This window comes from Rhinolophus sinicus, linkage group LG06 (genome assembly GCF_036562045.2).
Source record: "Rhinolophus sinicus isolate RSC01 linkage group LG06, ASM3656204v1, whole genome shotgun sequence".
In the NCBI taxonomy this organism is placed as follows: Eukaryota; Metazoa; Chordata; class Mammalia; order Chiroptera; family Rhinolophidae; genus Rhinolophus; species Rhinolophus sinicus.
This window is the reverse complement of record NC_133756.1, coordinates 111,523,703-111,541,546: the sequence shown is the minus strand read 5'-3', so window position 1 is coordinate 111,541,546 and position 17,844 is coordinate 111,523,703. Positions and strand designations below refer to the sequence as shown.

The 17,844-nt window shown below is 39.7% G+C and overlaps 1 protein-coding gene across 21 annotated transcripts in view; it reads right to left on the bottom strand.

The window, feature by feature from the left end:
• DLG2 (discs large MAGUK scaffold protein 2) overlaps positions 1–17,844 on the bottom strand; it is a 1,902,684-nt gene that overhangs the window by 214,803 nt on the left and 1,670,037 nt on the right. The window lies entirely within an intron of this gene.

Below are 17,844 nucleotides of genomic sequence, written 5' to 3'. Positions count from 1 at the left end.
GTACGACTAACAATGCTTTGGCCATCTTTGTCACAGGGGATGCTGTGAGGACAAGTGCGCGTGTGAAATAAAAGTGAACTCAGATCTTATAAAAATAGCTAATGACTCCCAAGTACTTACTGTGAAGTCCTTCTACATAGCGCATTTAATCTTCTCAACAAGACTAACAAGCTTATTACATAAGTATTCTTACTAGCCCCACTTATGAGATAAGGAAACTGAGCCTCAGAGAGGTTAAACCAAAGCAGTGAGAGCTGGGATTTTAACTGGCACCTGATAGATGCCCAAAGCCCACATCTCTAACCACCACACCCTTCTTGACTCTGAGCAAATGGAATGTGTTACCGAGGTGAACGGCTCTTCCACTGGAGAACGCAGGGTACCCAAAGCCAAGATGCCTCTCCTTGGGTATTGCATAGGCAGAACATGCTACAAGGCTGCTCTCACGCAGGCATATGAAGTGCCAGAGAGAATAATGAAACATATAAGGAAAGCGAAGAACAAAGGCCATTGTCCTAGGCTTCAGAGAGGAGTCTGCATAAACCTGAGTCATAAAAGTCATTCACATAGATTGTCAGTATCCGATCATTTCAGGTAGAAATGTGAACTTCCAGCCAGGAAGCAAGTCTTCTTGCTGAAAACAGCTGCCCTCCCCACCAGCACAGACTCATAAAGCAAGAAACAAGAATCTGGATTTCTCTCGGCTGCTTGTGTGTTTGCCAGACAGTTTCCTTTTTCCTTCAACCTCACTGTCCGTTTGTTCCTCTTATGTCTTCTTATGCTGTATTTAAACCAGATGGAGCAGTAGCATTGGGAAGCTAGTTCTGAAGCCCAGGAGACATGCATCATAATAAACAAACGAACGGTTCAACAATTGGTAAATCAGGCGGGAATGAGTTTAACAACTGAGCTGGAAACATAGCCGAAAATCGACTCCCTGATGTCAGATCTGAATGCCACCCAAGTTCTTTTCATCTAACAGGTAACCACACTGACTTCTCTCAGTAACTCAGTGGCTGGAGAGAGAAGCAGTGTGAGGGCAGCTACAAAGGGTTCCACAGAAATAGTCAGTGGTCCTCTTATTGCTTTGCTGTACCAACATGCGGATGGCTGCATTATCCCATGGTGGCCGTGAAATATTCGTTCACCATCTATAAAAGCAAGACATGTTCAAGTGCTGCTTTTCTTTAAATATATTCTCCTTCCTTCAGGTCTTACATAATTCAACTATCATCCCATGTGAGGCTTAATTTAAAGGAAAACATAAGTTGAGATAATTCACTGTGAAGGGTTATAGAAGTTATATTTATTCCAGAAAGTCAGCAGCTGTGTAATGGAATGTCTGTTATATGCCTGACTTCCTGCCAGGTTCCAGGACACAAATATTGACAAGACATAGCCCCTGTCCTTAAGGAGTCACTGCCTCCTCGGAGAGAGACGGATTCAAAAACTAAGTGAGAGAAATATTATAGGTATTAGGGTAAGTGCATGAAGCATTCAGTGACCAGCTCCAATGAGGGAGGAAGTACATGTGGGGAGGGCAGAGGACAGAGATTGAAGTTCAGTAAGACAGACCCCTGTCTGTCTACCTAGACCCTAGAAGCTGCTGTCTACCAAGGAGGCAGATTGAGATGAGGGTCTTGTAGACACTGAACCTAGCTGGGAAATAGGCTCTGAGGGAGAGAAATGAGAGGCAGGCCTGGGGGTCAGAGGCTGGATCCTTTGCTGCCCTGTGGGTGATACAAAGGAGTATGGACCTTATCCCACATGTGGTGAAAACATCTAACAGACTGTAAAAAAAATAATGATTTACACGTTACAAGGTCACCATGGTAACCATGTGGAAGATGGCCTAGAGGTGTTGAGGCTGGCAGCAGAGCAAACAGTTGGGAGGCAAGTGCTGCAGTCCAGGTAGGAGGGATAGTCTAATCTCAGGTGGCATCAGTGGAGGTGTAAAGAAAGGGAAAGAGGGCAGATGTTAAGAAGGCAGAAATCTGGGCTGGAGGTAATGGAATCTGGATTCTAGTCCAAGCTCTGCTACTGTCTTTCTATGTGACCTTAGACAAGTCCTTCCTTCGCTGGATCCTGTTTCCTAACTTGTCAGGTGAAAGAGAGACATTGTGTGGCTGTCTGAGAAGGCACTTTTATTCATGTCTTTGGTTATTATTCATTCATGGGCAGGTTAGTCAGGAAAGACACTCATTCCTTGACTCATCCTTTTGGAGGTCTTGCTATGAAAAAGCAAAATGGTAGCACAAAGAACTCAATCAAGGGAAAGATGAGACTTGAAGTCCACAGGCATTTGCTGCACACATTAGGGGCAGAATATGCAACACAATCTACTACAGCTGATGGAAACCGAAATGGCCAATATGTAGTTTCTGCTCTCTGTGAGGGAAATGGAATTGCCTGTGATTAATTTCATTCAATTAATGCTGACTCAATGCCTATGTGCAGAGTATTATGTCTACCAGAGTAAGAAAACAGAGGGATACGGCATAGTCCCTAACATGAAGGAGCTCACAGTCACAAATGAAGAAGTTCCATTGTTATTAGAAAGTTGCTAAGCACTGTGGGAGCCCAGAGATAAGAGAATTTGTACCAAGTCCATCTTTGCTCTTTTTCACAGCAAATAGTACTAGGAATACCCTTTTCTGTAACCCAAGACTAACAATAGTTCCCTTCATGAAAGCAGAGGAAGCAAGAAGTCATTCACTTTGCTTTAAAGAAAGAAGATCTTTCCATGCGTGAGGCTCTGTATTAGGTGTTCCATATCTGAGCAACAAGACTTGCTCTTCGCCCTCAAAGAAGTTACAAGTTCATAACATTTTGTATCGTGGGAGGAGGAAGCAAAAAAAGTTGGGTCCTACACTTTCTACCAAGCAATTCAAAGTGCCTTGGACAGTGCCTTGCATATAGTTGGTGCTCAATAAATGTTTAGCAAAGTGAACATTATCAAGTGTGTTACTTAAGGAAAGAAAATGAATTTGACTCTAAAACAATAACACATGTTTGATATTTAATTATCCAAAGAATTCACTGAGGAGAAACCACTTTTATGCAAGAAGTCATTAGTAATTAGTCAAACCACAGTCAACTGGCTTGTTGTGATACTAATTCAAACAAGGTTTCTGAGCCGCAGATCTACTGGAAAGTCTTGGGAAGCAGATGGCATCTAATTTGCCTTAGGAGACTTTGATTGACCATCCTTGGCTCTTTAAGCCAGGGTGAGTTCAGTTTTTGGAGCTCTCTGTACTACTAAATTGACTCCTCACAACTTAAATAAAGCAAGTGGTTTCTAAATGTCTAATCTGGAAAGACCACACTTTGGGAATAGTCTTGCTTAGAAATAACGGAGTATGTTGGGAGTAGGGAAGAAGAATTCCTCTAGTTGCCTGAGAAGGGCTGACTTGACAAAAGAGATAACATATGTAAGAAGCTTTGAAAGAAAATGTAAAGGTTCTAACAATGCCAATGGAATTAAAAAAAAACAACATGCACCATATTGTGATATTTTGTCCTGAACAAAGACATCCAGAGCAGTGAGATCCAGCTAGTAAGAATTATAACATGTAATTTTAAATCCTTGACCAGTAAGAAATGATTCTAAAGGACTTGTGACAGGCTTGGCTCAGGGACTCTACCCCGTTACAGGTGTGGAGGTGGCCACCACATTGCCTACCACTGGGGAGAGGAAGCTATGGTAAAACACAGGGGCTTTGGGTCGCAGGCTGGCTTGAGTTGACCTCTGACCTCTGCCATTTAACCTCTGGCCTCTGCCACTTAACCTCACTTAAGCCTCAGTCTCCACCTGCAAATGAAAATGCTAATACCTCTTTCGTACGGTTGTTTTGGGGAATACATGAGATAATAGATGTAAACAGCTTATTACAGTGCCTGGTGTATAATAAGTATGGTGACTATTAATATTATAATTAGGATTACTGAAAGGGAAATCTTCTTCCTAAAACTGGCTAAAAAACTTGTTCCAAACACTCCTGAGACTGAAAGAAAATATATGGATGATGAATTTGAAGAAATGGGAGTGGGTGTTTCATTTTAATATAATTGTAATGTACTGCAGAACATAGCAAAATCTTGTGCCAATCACAAAACCTTTCTCATAGTAAGATTATTTTGTGAGTGAACCTGGACTGTATGTACAGTGTCTTATCAACTATGTACCTTAATATGCCATTTGATAACATGGGTATCTATTTAAAAACTAGTACACATATGCAATGTAATATTACTCGACCACAAAAAAGAATGAAGGCTTACCATTTGTGACAACATGGATGGACCTAGAGCGTATTACGCTAAGAGAAATAACTCAGACAAAGATAAATACCACATGATTTCAGTTATGTATGTCATCTAAGAAACAAAACAAATAAACAAAACAGAAACCTAGATACAGAGAACTAATGATTTATAGACAGGAAGGGGGTGGGGGACTGGGTGAAAAAGGTGAAGGGATTAAGAAGTACAAATTGGTAGTCACAAAAGAGTTACAGGATGTAGAGTACAGCATAGAGAACATAGTCAACAATATTATAATAACTACATATAGTACCAGGTGGATACTAGACTTATGGGAGAATTACATGGTAAATTCTATAAATGTCTAACCACTATGCTGTATATCTGAAACTAATATAATATTGAATGTCAAGAATAATTGAAAAAAAAAATTAAAACCTGATATAATACAAAGAACACTATCCTGGAAGGACATTGATTTGAATTTCACCGGTCACTTAATGACTAAATGAGCTCTGGCAACATAAAAACTTGGCTGAGCCTCAGTTTCCACAACTATAAAATAAGGACAATAATTGTACTTACAGTTTGCATGATTTTAAAACAATTACAAGAGATCATCGTCGTCGTCATCATCATCATCATCATCATCATCATCATCATCTTTACTGAGTTTTCTATGTGCCAAGTTCTGGCAGCCTTTACTAAATTATCTCACCCTCCCACATCCTATGTTGCCTTCCAGAAGTACGGGTGTAAAGTCAGGGTCTGCAGTCAAGAGTTCAGGACCAGCCAGCTGCGATCGGTTGGGTGGACAGGCAGAGGCTCTGATAAATGATGACCAAAAACATCAGTAGCTCTTGCTCCTTTGTGACAGCTGGGTCTTTGACAGGTGGCCAGTGGGATGCACACTGAAGTCTACTAGGGCAGGGAAGAGGTTCTGAATATCCACAAACATCAGACACTTTGTGACCTGTGGTCAAACTTTCAGTTTCTAAGGCTTATCACAAATAACTACTCCCAAGGATGTCTAGAGCAAACATCTACAGGGTCACAATAAAGGCAGACGTGCATGCGGGACAGGACTTCAAATATGTCAAATGAGTTGAAAAGGATGGAGAAGAGAAAACAAAGCACATCAAACTGCTCTGCTTGAAGCAAGACCCATGTGACTCAGACCTGGGCCATAGGGAGGAGGAATGAATGGAAGCAGAGATAAGGGGCTGCGGAACTGAGGGTCGGGGGTGGGGGGAGGGGGTCTGTGGCCTTTATTTATTTGTCAGATGATCTTCAGATTTGGGACCCCTGGGGTTAGAGGTAGGTGGCATGGGGGAATTCTCTTTCTCTTGAGTATAAGCAAGTTATTTAACCTTCTGGGCCCTGGTTTCATCTTTAAAATTGTAATAATAAAATTATGGCACAGTTTACATTGAGCTTCTATGTACTTGTAGAGAAGAATGGAGAAGCTTTCTGAGTACTGGCATAGAAAGATCGTGAATAAGTGAAAAAAGAATAGTGCAGAAGAGATTGTACAGGATACTCTCTTTGGTACGGAAGAAAGAGGGTAAAAGAAAAAAAATGTATATGTGTATATATATATATATATATATATATACACACATATGTGTATATATATGTATATGTATACATATATATATATATATATTTAATTTGCTATACTTGCAAAGGAAATTACAGAAAGATGTACAAAAAAACTAAAAATAATGGTTAGCTATGGAAGATGGATGGAGACAGGAGAGTCCAAAAAAAAAAACAACTTTCAATAAATACCTTATACAAATCAAACATTTAAATTCTTTTAAATAATAAAATGAGGATACCAATTAATGCCTACCTCATAAGATTGTTTTGAAGAGTAAATGAAATAATGTGTTTAAAGAGTTCATTAGCATGGGGCCTGACACATAGCAAGCATTAAATACACATTAGCAGGGTTATTGCCTCTTTTTGAGAAAGAGAGTGGGAAGGAGCCCTTCCTTGGCTTCTACTTTCGGCTCAAGGGCCAAAGAGAGCTGGAGACTGGCTGCTGGGATTCTTTCATTGAGGCTTAAGGAGCAGAAACACCATGCCGTCCTAGTTTCCCCCTCAGTCATCCAGCCCTATTCCTGGGGATTTAGGGCAAAAAGCCCATCCAGAAACAAAGATGGAGCCTGTACCAAGAAGTTGAACACAGTGGACTACAGGGTATTGAAAGGTAGAGAGCTGCAACTCCAACACAGACTAGATCTGCCCATAATGCCAAGAGTTAGAAATGATTTAAAAACAGGCATGCCTCAGAACAAAACATGAGAAAAGATGAACAGATGCCAATGAAATGTCACTTTCTTTCATGTGTTGCTAAAAAAGGTTTCAGTGTCCTTAAAGCACACATCTCAATGGATTAATTGGAAATGCCACCATGGAATGAAAATAATAAAAGTAAAACCTGTCTCTGAATAGAAACCTTTATACAGTCACAAAATTTAATAATCTCTATATTTTTTTGCTCCATCTGCACTGAAAAAGAAGACTTAATAACCAGACACAAAAGGTAGGAAATTACAATGAATCGTGAGTATTCAGATATTGTAACCCAAACAATTGTTCTACTATGCCTGTTTTACTTCTGGTTATGCTAAGAGGCTGACAAAATAAAGACTAATTCTTAGTTCCTTTAGAATTAAAGCACATAGCATTTGGAACACAGAAAAATACAGTTTTAGGCCCTTGTTGGGAAAATAGCACAAAACAGAATATCTTGGTTTTGTTAGATGTTTCCTCTAAGTAGGTTCCACAAAAGAAGCCAGCAGGCAGGCGTCTGGGAGACAGTGATGAGGCACCCTTTGTGCAGCTGCCATAGTGTTAGCTATGGTGGGTAAGAATTCCAGCTCAGAAAGTAGACAGATTTGAGCACAAATCCTAAATCTATCAATCATAAGTTGAGTAATTTTTCGGCAAGTGATTTAACCTTGCTGAGCTCCAATTTTACCATCAGTAAAATAGGGATAAAAATAACTGCTACCTTATAGGGATGTTAGAGGGATCAAAAGAGATCATGTATTTGAGACACTTAGCATGGTGACTGGGATACAGTAGAAGTTCAGTAAATGTGAGCACTTATCGTCATCATCTGTATTTTCACTCATTCATCCACTCATCCACTAAACCATTGATCAGGGACCATTTCAGGTCAAGCTTTGGGTTAGCAAAGCAAATCCAAGGATAAGACACAGTCCCTGTATACAGGAAGTTCTCCACCCAGCAAGGGGACACGAATAACAGAAGGCAATATGGCACTGGGGGTATTATGAGAGAAGTCAGCTCCAGGCATCCTGGCACATAAAAAGGAAGTGCTACAAGGACGAGGAAGGGGCTTCTTAGAGGAACTGGTGCTGACATAGGGCTTAAAAAGTATACACACATACAAGGAATTTGGGACACAAGCAACAGGAAGTGCACAGACACTGGTAGGGAGGGGCAGGAAGAATGGTGGGAGCAGGTCCTAGGGAATGAACAGCTAGGCTTAGAGGGAGGGCCAGGAGGCTCATCACACAGGGCTGAGTCCACATCAAAGTTTCTGTAATTTGGTGTGTTTGACAACTCAACTTCTTTAATTAGAAGTTGAGAGATAGTCAGCATTGCCCTACCAGGGGACTGTCTTGAGAGTGCTCCATATGGTTATGAAGGAAAGATAATTTTGTACTACCTTAGCCCGCCTTACAAGATAGCTGCTGAAAGAGTGTCTTGCCTGATCTTGCCCTTCTTTGCCAACTCAGTGTTGACTTGGGATTAGGATACATCAGCAAATCCTCCTTCCTCCCAACTATTATTTTTTTGTGTGTGCTTATAAGTCTTCTCTTAAGTAGGTAGTTCATTCAGTACTAAAGAATGAACAGTGTCAGTATTGGTTAAACATTTTTTTAAGGGGATGTAGTGAAACAGGGCAGGAAGACCAAGATACATATAGTTTCAAATATCTTCTGCTACTCAACAAGGATGTAAACTTAGGGATTTTTTTTTAACCTTTGTGAATTTCACTTTCTTCACCTATAAAGAGGCAGAATTCAATCTATCTCATGGAGTGGAATAATTAACGTGAAGTATCTGTACCAAACCTGACACAGCTCCACAAATGGTGGCTATCATTACTGCCTGTAAAAGTAAAGTAGGAGATTTGGACAGCAGCCTCAGTAGAGAGAAATCTGAGTCTATTATGTACGTAGGGTAGAAGGATGCCAGCTGTAGGTAGAAGTGGAGGAAGCCAGGTCAGCTTGCACTTCTAAATTGTGCCATGCTCTGGCTGGGCTGGACCAGTGAAAGCTCTAATTTCTGTGTGTTGAACTGAGGTTGGAGACATCTCTCCCTCTCTCCCTCTCCCTTTCCCTCTGTACACTGAAAGCTTCCCTTAGCTAGGCTGAACTTCATGGACCAAAAAATGGTAACCAAAGCATTTCTTTTAGAAGTTTTCAAGTCACTTCAGGTCTCTAGAGCTGGAGCAGAAAGAAGAGCTAACAGATGAGGCTTGCTAAATACAAACGATTTTTCTGTAGTCCGTATAAATGTATTGTGGAGTGGATGCCATAGAAAGAAAGCAAATGCACTCTGTTGGGTAAGGAATTGCAGTTCTTGCCAAATGCATTACAAATTATGATATAATGATGCATCAATCTGGGCCCCCGTGGGGAAAATACATTATTCTCTATAGTACATCCGTGCTGTTCAAGCATTTCATAGACAGGACTGAACTCTCCATACAGCCCTAGGAAAACCACATGCTCTTGCCTTTTAACCCACTATCTTTAACTGGTAAAAGCTCATTACTTCTGTAGCCCACAAATATGTTTATAATGAGGTCATTTATGATGGAATATAAAGGGAATCACTCTTAACACATCACAGAAATCCCATAATGTGGATCCTGGTAACCCAATGATGAACAAAATAGTGACCAAGAAACAAGATGGTACTTCTACTGCAATATTTAATGCCAACCCTTAATAGAATAGTACACATGAAAATCACAGCAAAAAACTTTTGTATACTCAAGATAACTTATCTTTTCTGTGTCAACTATGATGAAAACTTTGGTTTTTAGAAGGGAGCTATGAAGGCTACCACATCATCCAACATAAATGACCCATAACAAACTAACCTAACGCTTATCATGACAATATTATCTACAGTTGTGAAAAAATCAGAAACAATCTAGAAGCTTAATAACAGCAAATTGGTTAAAACAATAGTATCAAATCTAAATAATAAAATCCTATCTCTGATTAAAATTAACTTTTACCAAAACCCAGGAATGATACGAGGAAATACCTACAAAACATTATTAAATGAAAAAGGAGGTTAGCAAGTACTACATATAGTATGATGCTAATTTTATAGAACGTAGGAAAAGAAGTTGTAAAGAACTACAACAAAATCAATAGGTACTATTTTGTTTTTTTTTTTTCTTTTTTTCTTACTCTTGTTATAATTAGAAAAATCCCAATAAAATATTCTTTTTAAATATTCAGTTTTTCTTAGGAGAACTTTGGTGGGCAGCGGCAGTATGGAAATGAATGCTTCTGAAAATATGAAAAACTTTGTTAACATTCAAAATAATGTTTGTAGGGGTGGCCAGTTAGCTCAGTTGGTTAGAGTGTGGTGCTAATAACACCAAGGTTGCCGGTTCGATCCCCACATGGGCCACTGTGAGCTGCGCCCTCCTTAAAAAAAAAAAATAATAAAAATAATAATGTTTGTAACATATGTTAAATAACACTGCTAAATGCCTATTTATAATGTAACTGAAATAAAGTAGGATAGGAAAGTTTACACATAATATAGCCTAGCCTACATTTTAGGCTATATTACGTACAGAAATAGGACTGTAATAAAATAAGCCAAAATGTCAAACAGTAGTTGCTTCTGGGTAGCAGAAATTATGGATCATTTCTTTTATCCTTTCTTTTCTTTCTTTTTTTTTTAACATGCTTTTGTATCTTCCAAAGTTTCAACAATAAACATGCCATTATGCTATCAGAAAATTAAAAAAAAAAAGATATCTCAGCAGAGAAAATATGAACCTTACATTACAGCCACTCAAATATTAAATTCTTCAGACTAAACTTCCGACCCTGACTTCAAATCTACTTTACTTTCCATACTGCTAACATTATAAAAATACTATGTAACTATAACAAAAAAAAATTCCTACATCAATTGTATAAGGTAGAAAGAGTCACACTTCTGACTTACTTCCACTGTTATTATTTTAAGTACAGCATTAAAGACTTACAGATCCCCTACCAATGAATTTTCTTTATGAAAAAGCCACACAGACTCAAAAGCATATGGAGACTTATTTTATATGGAAAACTAGATCTAATGCTTGGAAGGCAAAGGAAGGTAGGTTTTCAGTCCTTACATAAACCAAAATTCCTTCACTTAAAAAATTTATTCAACAATTGTAATTAAACTCTTATTCCATGTCAGGTATTGCTCTAGGTGCCTGGGATATAGAGGTGGCTACAAATTAGATTGGAGCATATTCCAATTAGAGATAGCATATTCCTGTCACAGGACTTATAAAATAGTGGCTAGATGACAACTTGGCAAAGAAGTTACAGAGAAGATCCATATTTGTGAGGTGTCAATGACCTGTTTCTTCATCTGGAAACCTCTCATTTCCACTCCCCCATTCTCACTCCCTCTCCATGTCCATTTTCACAATACTCTGGAAATCAGAGCCTCATTCAAAGACTTGCATGTGATAGTTCATTTTGAGCAGAGATTCCATGGAAGAGGTGTGAAGAACCAGGGAGAGGGAGCATGGAAGGAGGGAAAGGCAATACTAGAATATGTTGTCGGGCTATTATTCACTGTTGGGGACAACTGGGACTCAATTCTTTCAGGACCTTCTAAACATCTGTAATGCCACTCAGACCTATGTCTCCAAGGGATGAGGAGGAGAGCCTCTACCCCCACAGTTCCCTCACGCCTCTAGACCTTCAGCTGTCAAGAGTTGTCACATGGAGAGTCAACTCCCTTGTATTTCCAGTTCTGTGCAGTAGTGAGCAGACTCCTGGGCAGAAATCAGAGACAGGTTTGGCGGTTGAGCCAACGAGGTATCAGGTCACACACGCATGAAGCTGGTTGCTGCAGTAATGCCTTGAGTTAGTTTGGCAGAAAAGATGTGAGGCTGAGTAAAAATATGGTACCGCCTGTAAAGTTCTTCTAAGCCATATGAGGGCATGATAGTAACTATTGTTATTTAATCATTACATTCATTTAATAAATAACTAACATTTACTGAGCATGTGCAGAAACTTTGCATACATTTTATCACTTAGCCCCAAAATCAATTCCATGAAGTAGATTACAATTTCACCTCTATTTTAAAAACAAGAAAACAGGTTTTAATAAGCTGAGTGGTCTGGCGGTAGTCTTCAACAAGTGGTAGACTGAAGATGAGGTTGGCTGCAGAGCCCAAGTACAATACTGCCTCTTCCAATGCCACAGGCATCCAAAGGCCTCCAAAATGGGAAACCGGAAGTAGGAATCCATTGCCCTTCAGAGTTCCTGTTTCTGCATCTGTCTTTGGCCAGAATGTGAGTTCCCTGAAGGCATAGATTGTGCCTTACTCATGTTTTATCTCCAGTACTGGGCACTGTATGAAGTTTAATGAGACATAATGTTTATTGAGCCTAGTTGAGTGTCTGTTCCCCCAAGTGGACTTCTTTTTGAGAGGAAAAACTATGTCTTACTCTTCTTTACATCCCAGAAACCAGAATGCTTGTTGACCCTGACAGAATGGAATTTTCCAGAAGGTAGAACATATCATGGTTATGAATGTGGACTTTCTGTCAGGTGGGCCTGGGTTAGCATCTCACCTTTGACCTATTTGTTGATTGCCTCACTAGCTATATGATCTTGAGCAATCTATATTATCTTTCTAGGACAAAGTTTCCTCATTTGTAAAAATGTATCATACTAACTGTATTTCTATCATAGGGTTGTTATGAAGATGACATAAAATACACATAAAAACATTCATCATTAGAGTCTGACACATAGCAAACATGCAATAAATATTAGCTATTCTTATCATTATTGGAAAATGTATATACTGTTAGTGTTTATCCTACATTTGGAATTCCTAAACTAGAACCAACAACTTTTGGAATGTCCACTGTGGCATGTATGGGAAAATCTCTAGAAAACAAAGAATCTCATAGATGGACAGTATCTGGCACATAGCTGGTGCTCAATACATATTTGTTGAATATTAAAGAAATCAGTGAGCCACATTTGCTTTTGGCAAGATTCATCAGCCCATGCTGGAAAAGAGTAAATGCATGTTGTTAACTAACATCTGATGGAAGGAAAATATCAGTTTCCCAAGTTCTGACTATAAACAAAGAGAAGAAACAGCTATATAACCTATGGACAGTGTGAAGCCATAAAACAAGGCCAGACATTTGGGACTGACTCTCAAGACCAATATGATCACAAATATCTTTTTATATTTGGACCTGTATATCCCCAAATTAACATCACTTGTATTTTATGCTCAAAATTGCTTACTTTGCAATATTTCCTGTCTTGTTTTATTATAGAACTATATATTTTCTTAAAGTACTTGCTTAGTTAATAACATTCAATTATAATTTGAGTTTAGATTCTGACGACTTAGGGATCTACTTAGAGCCATTATTTAGTGGGATGTGGATCCCAGTTTCTGAGGGAGAAAGTGGATGGCTAAAGGCTAATGCCCAAGATGGTATGGGAACAGGGGAACTCTCGTTGGGTCATGACAGAAGGACCTGGTTTGCATCCCAGCTCTTCCGCACAGAAGTTGGGGACCTTGGACAAATTATTTCCTGTCTCTGAGTCTGTGTTTCGTAGTTTCTAAGATGAGGTTGCCGGTGCCCATTCCCCTGACTTAATTTGATGACTTATTAGAAGGACAGGCACAGAGCCTGGAGTGTAGCATGTACTCAACCACTGTTGGTCCCCTTCCTCTCTGACAGGTAAGAGATGGGCGTGAGTCCTGGGGTAGCTGCCCATAATATTCATTCTCTTAGGACCCCCTTTCAATCTAGGTTATGCAGTCCTTCATCCAACTCTTTCTGGGAGGACAAAAAACATTTCTCAAATCAGAAGTGCAATGAACAAATTTTGCAAAACAAATTTTTTTCTTTTTTTTTTTTTTAATGAGATCGCTCATTAAGCAACAAACCACATTGTAAAGTTCGGCTCAACCTCAGCGTGCTTTCTGGCCAGCTAATCTGGCAGACTTTTAAATCACACTGGCTGGAAGATGAATACAGTGTTCCTTTCGGCATCATGACAATTACCACCCTGGTGTCGGTAATATTCTTTAGATGGCCCATGATGCTTGGTAGCTGAGCTGCAAGTCAGGGGTTTCATTTAGCTTTCTGAGCATCTGTAGGTTTTCTTTGCAACGGAGGACTTGAGGTTACACAACTCTTTTGGCCTCTGCTTCACAAGGTGAACCTCGACTCTCTAACTGTCGATACAGATCCTCAGGAGCAGAGCTTGTGGTACCTGGAACTAATTCCCCCAAATCATTTGAAAGGTAACAAGACGGCTCCTGACCTCTCTAGATACTTGGCAGAAGCACCAGGAGAAGGAAGGTTCTAAGTGAACTAGGTAGTCATTGAAATGAGAGATACAATCTAAACATCCAGCTAGGCTTTCTTTTTCCAGTCCCCTTCTGACTTTACCCTATTGCTGTCCATACTCCCCTGGATTGGTCTGCTCCCCCTTACCGATCACTGTTGTGGGGAGGCATTTTAGAGAAGGGTGTTAAACAAAGTGAAAATGTAACATGATGAAAATGGGGCTCCTGGGAGCACCTAAAGCAAATGAGAGAGGAATGATGCAGTGGATACACTGTCCTGAACAGGTCTGTTTAATACATGCAAAGTCAGGTTTGAATTAACAGCTAACCCTAGCTCACAAGGTACTTTCCATTTACTCAAAGGGGAGACACATAAAGCAGATAATTTTAGTATAACATGCTAAGTGCTAAAAAGGATGATTTTTAGGAACACAGAGGAGAGGTTAAGGAAGGAGAGAAGGGGGTAATCAGAGACTAATCAACAATAATATACAGTGCATATATCATGTCCGTATTGGCAGATGTGGATGATATAATCAAAGCTTGTAATTGGTACAAGGACATTCATTTCACATAGTTAGCATAATTCAGGGCTTAGTGTTGCATCGACATTTTCTGACTTCAAAACCTATGTGTTTAATTAGTAGTGACAGGAAGCTGAGGGCATGTGAAGTGGGTTCATATCAATATACTCCAGAAATAAAACTAAAATGTAAAGAGCTAAGGAGAGTGTGATGGGGGAATTAATTTACAATGGGTATCAAATATCTGTGTTGCAAAATGAAAATGTTCTAGAGATCAATTACACAAATGTAAATATACTTATTACTTCACTGTAAACTTAAAAATAGTTAACATGATAAATTTAATGTTATGTGTTTTCACCAGTTAAAAAAACCTAAAATATAATATCATATTAATAAAGTGTCCTAGTAACATAAGTATAAGGATAACTCTCATTGATAAAATAATAAACATAAGTAACACGTGTGGAACACTCACTGTAGGCCAGGGCCCACGTTAAACATTAAACATGGCCTATCTCGTTTATTCTAACAACCCATGTGACAAACGCAAAACCTAAGGCTTCGGTCAGGGAACATGTCCAAGGTCTCACACAGACTAAGCAAGGGGAGGCCTGACTGTAAAACCATGGCCTTGGGCACCTCCCACACAAACTCCCTTTATTGACCTGTGTAAAGTATGCGACTCAACATCAGATGCACATTCATTCTTGTCTTGTGTACAGAACTAGATAAAGAAGAGGATGACTCACTAAAGGTCAAAATGACGTCACCAATAAAAGGAAGATCACATGGGACAGGGTCTGGAGATGCTAAGACTGCTTTGCTCAGCAGGGGCTCTGGACTGCAGAAAGTCAGTCAGATAACCAGACTCCCAGTGCGTCTCCTCATTTAGACGCATCTGTGGCACCATGTGCTACAAAGGGAGGTCTTGCCAGGTCACAAGATGATGTCCCTCTGTGCCTTGATGTCAAGTGAGTCATTTGACTGTCATAATGGAGGAGGCACCACAGTGTAGATAGAGATCAAGGTCATCTTGTGGGAGCCCTGCAGGTTTCCTGGTGAACTTTACATTTATTCTGAAGTAATTGCATTTGATCCCCCAGGTTGACTAATATCTACATGTGACCAAGATAAGTATCAGCTAGCTCGCTTTTGCAGTTGTGAAGAAAGTTATAGGCAGAAAAACATAATTGGACCCTGAGAAGAAGGTCACTGCATACAAATACCAAGTCTAGACTCCAGCCAGGGAGGGCAAACTATGAGCATGGCTGTTTCCATCACCTGCCTTTGTGTTCAGGTTTACAGGGAGGCTCGCTAATCCAAGTGTGGTTCATGGGCAGCAGCAGATCACCGGGGGGCTTGTTAGAAACACAGAAGTTGAACCCCATCCCAGAGCTCCTGAATCGTGGTGAGCATTTTGACAGGACCCCAGGTGATTCTTACGCATAGTAACATTTGAGAAGCCCTGCTATAGACTATATAGAATCTTACTTTTTAAAAAATCTAGTGTTTATGAAACATATTTGATTGCAAATATAATTACTATGTAAAAAGATAATTGAATATACTAGGCAAGATTGTCATACTAGTTACACACGGTTTTTCTACTTTCATTCTTTTAACAACTTTTAAGAACTTACCTATCTTCTTACTGAGAAAACAATTGTCCAAAGAAGGTAACAAAGGTCACATCTCTAGGGTAGGATATCAACCTAGGAATTCTGGCTCTAGATTCCCCAAATGTTTCCTGTAAATCACACTACGTCACTAGAGGAATGCAGAGGGTGACATTCACTTGGAATGATCAGAAAAAGTAGGACTCAAATGGAGACTTGAATACTGGGTGAGGTTTGCATCCGAGATAGATTTCCAGAGTACAGAAACAGGCACAGGAGCACTTGGAGACTGGTATGTGAAAGTATTGGTCAGGACAAGGCTGAAGAAAATATTTAAATGTAGGGTGCACATGCCCACAAGAGCAGCAGGAAGGGAAAATGAAATGATGGTGGAAACCAGATCACAGAGGGCCTTGAAAGCTCGGCCAAAGAGTTTGGCTATTTGGTATCTCAGGGCATAAGGAATGTATTTTCAGGAGATAAATTATTCCAGTTTTCTTCATTAAGCTTTTATTGTAGATTTTAATATGCATTGGTAAATATGCTTTAAATCAGAGATGGATAAATCCAAAGAACACTCTAGAGAATGCTCTCTATACTACAGCAACTGCACCTTCTGTAATTCTGCACCTGCTTCCTCAATTGCTGGCTGCATTCCAGGAGACTTGACACCGCTATTTTCTGACAGGGGCACACAGTATTTGCCAGAACTCTTGAGAATATGCAAGGATGAAGAGAGAGTTAGCTAGGAACACAGATGTCTTTGGAATAGAGCATTGGGTGGATAGTTCATCTCTAGAGTATCCAAAGTGTGTGGAGTAAGTAAAGTTCCCAGAGTGGACCTGAAAATACATGTACTATTAGGTCAAGGTGTCCGAGTGAGAAATGTTTTTCTACTAAGGGTCATGTGTACAGAGCATCTTGACTCCTCAGCAATTTCTCAGCAGAACATAAACCATTGATTGCTATTTAAATTAAGACTAGGAAACACAAATGCAACAGTATAAAATATCAGTTTACTATTATGTGAAGATTAAGAAGAAGAGGAGAAAAAAAGGGAAGGAAAATTGAAAAAGAAGGGAAGGAACTAAGATGTAGGACAATGAAGAGGAAATGGGGAGAAAAGAAGGTAAGGGAATAAGAGGAAAAGAAGGCATGGTGGGAAGGCAATTTATTGAAAGTTATCAAGCTTTTAAACACCCATTACCTACTTTTATAATAATCTAATGCCATGTGCTAGACAAGAAAACTGATACCGCCAGAGATTAAGCAATTTGCCCAAAGTCCCATTGAAAAGGATTAGTTAACATACTAACTGCTGATAACTACAGTTCTAAATCCTCTGTGCCTCTGGTTCCAAGTCTGAGGATCAAAACCGCCTGGGAATCCTTGCTGTTTTGGCAAAGCATCCTCAAATCTAGCAGGCACCAAAAAACATTGTACAGACCGAATCAATAATGTCTCCTACACATACGTCCTACTAAATGTTAAATGTACGTAAGTTGCACTGTGACTAATTAAATATGCATTAATTTCAGTTTCATTTCGTGTAACATCGTATCATTAAGTATTATCAGTATCAACACAATCAAAAAATACAATCACTCTCAGGTGGTTAAAAAGGGAACCCTTGTATTCAAAAGGCTGGGAATGACCCTGAGTGTAATCCTATAGTATCCACCCAGGAGAGGGGAGTCAGAGCAGCCGGCTGAGGCCGTCATCTGACCTCTCTCGCCCTTAGACTGACGGTCCTCATCCCTCTCGTCTTAGTGATTGTCCTCCCTTCTATCCGTTCTGCTCACAG